At 47.5% G+C, this 5,180-nt stretch overlaps 1 protein-coding gene across 2 annotated transcripts in view; it reads right to left on the bottom strand.

Annotated features, from left to right (window-relative positions):
- The window catches only part of STX17 (syntaxin 17), a 69,475-nt gene extending 65,733 nt beyond the window's left edge, over window positions 1-3,742 (bottom strand). For both annotated transcript variants that reach the window (XM_019509160.1, XM_019509161.1), the window contains exon 1: window positions 3,514-3,742. The gene's annotated coding sequence lies outside the window, so the exon portion shown is untranslated. The remainder of the gene's footprint in view (window positions 1-3,513) is intronic.
- Window positions 3,743-5,180: the final 1,438 nt, after the last annotated feature.

The raw sequence follows: 5,180 nt of genomic DNA, 5'->3' as shown, positions 1-5,180 counted from the left end.
ATAAAAGAATGTTCAGCTAGGACACAAAGGCCACATTGACTTACATATGCCTGCTCACATAAACCTGCATATATTTGCAGTGTCCACCAGCCTATTGATCCCAGCATATTACAATTTTGGATGTCTCATTTGATAGTTATAAAACTAATCTTTTAAAAAGGTATGAAAATGAAAAGAAAAATTGTACAGCAATACTTTTTGTATTCCTCTATTCCTCCATTCCTCTTCCTTGTTTACTGATCATGTTAATTTAGACCTTTAAATATATCTGGAACACAAGACTAAAAAAATAACACACACTTACAGTTTAGTAATACTATGACAGACAAAACATTTTAGGCATCCATTTCTATTGCTCTTAAACACTGACATGATCTCTAAAAATTCTGAGAGAAAACTTTTTAGCCAGTAACAAAAATCAATAGCTGGCGGCACATACTTTAGACCGCAGGCAGACTAGAAGTTACTTGAAGACCCTGTCCATTTTTGGTAAAGTAGAAAGAGATCAAGAAGGACCACATTCTCAAATCTAACTGTGACAATAATTTGAACATAAATCTGGAAATTCAGGATTTCTGAAATCCAGGCCTTAGACACCTACGTAGAGATGCAATCATGAACTTTCGGATCTATACTTTTCAACATTTATTTAAATTTCACATCAATGCATAAGAAACCAGTGTTTGATCCTGAATAATTCAGAAAAACTTGTCTTATCCTCCCAAAGGAGTGATTCTGGGGGTGCTCTGAGATCCTTTTAAGGGTGATGTTGGGTGGCATGCAACATTAGCACTGTTTTGTATATGAACATGGTTCACAAGATAAACCTAGAATTTTCAAGTCCATTATGTTAAAAACAGTGCGATCTGCTGTGATCTTTCTGAGTTCTTTGCAACAGAAGAATTGCTCTATTATTTTTCTGTAGTCAAAAAGTAAAATCGAAGAGCTAGAATTTTCTGAGGGGTGCCTCAAATAACCTGTTTCCAGCCAACACAGGCATGCTGAGAGCCTGAGCCACTCCTAACCTCCACCTACCTCACACTGCAAGGAACAACTGTGCAGGGAGCCCAACTCCACTGGGGGCAGTGGCACCTGAGTTCTTCTTTTCAGCACCTGCTCCTGGCCAGCAGGGCTGATGGGGATAGAGGAAACAGAACCAGGATCAGCGGTGGGATCAACACTACTGCACTCCATCCCCATATCCACCCCCTCTGCAGTCAGATGTGGCAGGACCTTCTAGACTAGCAGTAAGGATCCACTAGGCCAGGCAGGGGGTAATACAGAGATCATCCAGCAGCACAACACAGCACACAGTGGCAGCCTGTCTGGCAAGGAGGTACACAGCATGGCAGCAGCACACAACAGCAAGGGATGCAGCAATACAGCATGTAGGGGTGAAGAACCCAACAAGGAAGCACCTGGCACAGCAGCAGCAAGGGACCCGGTAATGCAACATGTGGCACTGGGTAGGCAGCTGGGAGGCGGTAGGGAAAGCAGAGGATTACAGGGCCTGGTCACAGCTAACTGGCCAACATTTAAAAAGATAGGAACCTAAATTCTGTGGAGCAAGCAGTGGCATGGAAACTCCCAGTATTGTCATCATGACAGATCATGTAGAAAAAACAAGAATAATACAAATGTGAAAGTATTGAAAGGAATGAGGTAGAAGATGAGAGCAGTGGACAGAGTGAGGATGCAGGTGAAAGTGACCAGTCTTAAGTTGTGGGATCTAAGAAAGAAGGACTTACCAAATTTTCTGGACAGAAAATAATATAGATTAAAGTATTTTTCTGTTGCATGTATGACTTAAGTTTTTGTCAGTAAGTCTTTTTATAATAAAAAAGACAAGTTAAAATTTTCCATGTGTGACATTTAATTATTGGGAGGTTATTTTAAATTCAAGACCATCTGGTTCCTTACTGGTTTGGGGGCTGTTGAGCAGGGTGAAATGGGAATGGGATCATATTTAGCATTTTCAGTGCCAAAAACCTGTCTCCATACCATTTAAAAACCTGAAAGTTTGTAAGGTGACCACATGTCCTGTTTCAGTACAGGCAGTCCAATTTTAAACTTCAGTCCCACATGTCAGTTTGGTCATTTTGAATGCTTTTGTCTCATTTTCAGAAGCCACACACACAAGCACATACTCTCCATCATGTTGAACTGAAACTGGAGCTTGGGGACAACTGAGCATGCTGGCGAGCCAAATGTCTTATTCTGAGACTTGGAAAATATGGTCTCTCTAGCCTCAGCACAAGGACAGGATACTCACTCTTGCCACCAAAGAAATAAGCTCTACTATCCTACCCTCAACATGCATGTGTCAATTCTAGGGTGTCCCCTCCTTGCCTCATTTCTGGGGCCACCCTTGGCACCACAGTAGACCTGGGTTTCCTCTGTGCTCAAATATATATGCTTCTCTTTTTATAAGGTATTCCTGACAACATTTTGAAGATGGTCTCAAATAATAATTTTATACAAACAACTGAAAGAAAATATTGCTTACAGCTTAGTAATATTATTACCATAATATTGTTTACAACTTAGTAATACCATTGCAAAATGACAAGTGCCGAAATAAAGCCCATGTCATGCAATATTTATCTCTGTGCCATAGAGAATTATAGGGTTGGAAAAGACTTCTAGTCCAACCCCCACCACTAATGCAAGGTGCACTACTAGCAAATCATCCAAGGCTTCCTAGCCCATCTGTGAAGAAAACTTCAAAGGAGATTCCACAACTTTCCTGGCCAACCTGTGCCCAAGCTTGGGCAGTAACTTGTTATAATAATTTCTAACACCTTTTAACCCCACAGGGTAACAGCTATAAAGCAATATTATGAATGGCTATATAACTAAAAATTAGCATAATTAAAATATAAAAGAATACACACGTCATAGTAACCATCGGGAAGGACAGAACAGAAAGGTCATTGCTGTCCCATACCCCAGAGATATCTCTTACTCCCTGTGAGAGTGAGAACCAGATCCTGACTGAGGGGCTTCCACCGGTATCCTTCGAGCAGCCCAGTTCAGAGACGTCTGACTTTGCCGATTCAACTTGCCATGCATCTTCTAACCAAGGGACTACCGATAAGTTACTAACCAAGTGAGAACTCTTGGTTAATTTCTTTATCTATTTTATTATCATTGTCAATTTTAATCTGTATTGTTGTCTGCTTATTAGCTTAACCTTTTTATTAACTATTATATGTGCAAACTATATCTTTTGTTGTCATAAGTAAAATTTATTCCTTTTTGTAAGTGAAACTTGTCATTTCTTTCCTTTCCAACATCACCTTCTCGATCCTGAACCAAAAAGCCCAGTGGCTAATAAAGTTGCAGTGCTCAGTCAGTCTGCAACTAAATTGATATACTCACAGTGCCCAGCTGGCCTGTGACACTTGCATCAAAACATCTGACCTACATGAAAACAGGCCAGAGCAGCTATTTATACCAGCAGCATGAATGACAAGGAAATCAAATCAGCCTGCTTCTCCCATGTCTAAGTACCTGTGAAGTATCCAAATTAGCACCTCACCCCAGGCCAGTGAGCTTCCCCTTCTGTAGGATATCAGGATAAGAGGTGTTGTCCCAGGAGAAATCCCACCTGTTTTCACAGTTATGGGAGCCGAGGATTTCAGGTCAGGCCTCCTGACCGTTTCTTCACAGCTGCTTCTGCAGGTCGTCCTGATCCATCGTCCGAGTTAGCACACCTGGCCTGCTGGGCGTGATCCCATACCTGAAACAGACACAACCCACTTTCCGAGTCAAAGCCTTTTACAAAGCTGAGACCCAAGGGAAGCGGCAGCCCGTACGCCTACGCCAAGCACCCACCCCGTCCCACAGGCTCCCCCCAGCCCCAGCACAAGCAGGGCTCGCTGCAATGACCGGCCACCTGTAGATGCCTCTTCCGACACGAGCCCCAGGTGAGGACAACCAGCCCCGGGATAAGCCCCACCGCTATGCAGCTGCCCCCACACGCCCGCCAGCGCGGGGCGGGCAGGGGGCAGGCGCAGCGCACTGCTAGGCCCGGCGGGACAGGAAGGGGACAGTCCCGGCCGGAGCAGGAGGAACCAGCTGGGCCCCAGCCAGGCGCCCTCCCGCCCGCAAAATGGCGCGCGGTGCACCAGCCCGCACCTCCCCGCCGCCCGGGCGGCCCCTCACCTCGTCCCGCTGAGAACCTGCTGCCGCCTCACTGACACCGGAAGAGGCCGCGACGCCGCTGCCAGCGCTCGGCGAGGGCCGCCCCGGGGCAGGCGGAGCTGCTGCCCGCCCCGCCCCAGCTCTGTCCGCTGCCCCCGGCCGTGGGAGTGCTCTTAGTGGGGCCGCTTCCCTTCCCCCACGAAGGACCGCTCCAGGGGTGCCACGCAGCTGAGCCCGCCGCTCTGGGCAGCCGAGCCCCGCGTCCCTCACGAAGTATTGGGTGCACGAACCCGTGCACGCCCCTCTGACCCCCGCCCTGCCTGAAGTTTAAAACCAACCGCCTGGCAGCGGCAGCATTTCTAGTCGGCCGCAGTGAGGGAGTCTAGTAATGCGACAGCTCGGAAACGCCATGTATCTGGGTCCACCAAGGCAGTTTTCCTGAAGCGTTCCTGGGGATCCCTGTTCTCCTGGCGCGGTTTCCTACCCGCTCGGGTGTTGGGGCTTAAAGCCCACTTTATGGAAATGGGAGGTTCCTCCCTGGCTTGCTCCTGCGGCCATGTGGCTGAGGGCAGGCAAAACTCAGTGGCATCCAAACCCCAAGCCTCCAGGCTTGGGCCCTCACGGAGGATGCTTGCCAAAGGATTTGGAAACATCTGAAGCCCCTGGTGGGGATGAAGGATGTTTGCCAGTAGTAGGGCCACTTGTGGTTCTGGACTCTTGGATTTGGAATTAGTTTTGGTAATTTGGCCTTGGATACAAATTAAAAAGAAATAAATCTCCAGATACTTACCTGGCAGGGTCCATGAAGGCAGTTTTCTTTAAGTGTTCCCGGGGATAACAGTTCTTCTGACATGGTTCAGTACCCACCGAGGTGTTGGGGCTTAAAGACAGGAAGAGTGTCCGGGACACTGCTCCGCTCCCCTGCATGGCCTCGGGTGGCATGTCCCACAGTGTCCCCTCGCTGGGGCAGGCAGCAGCTCCTCCTCCCCAAGGTGAGGCAAGGCAGGGATGGAGGCTGGTGGGGGGGGAGGGAG

Source organism: Gavialis gangeticus, unplaced genomic scaffold, assembly GCF_001723915.1.
Source record: "Gavialis gangeticus isolate Ggan-Ray unplaced genomic scaffold, GavGan_comp1, whole genome shotgun sequence".
In the NCBI taxonomy this organism is placed as follows: domain Eukaryota; kingdom Metazoa; phylum Chordata; order Crocodylia; family Gavialidae; genus Gavialis; species Gavialis gangeticus.
Note: the sequence above shows the minus strand (reverse complement) of the source record. Positions and strands in the feature narration are given on the sequence as shown.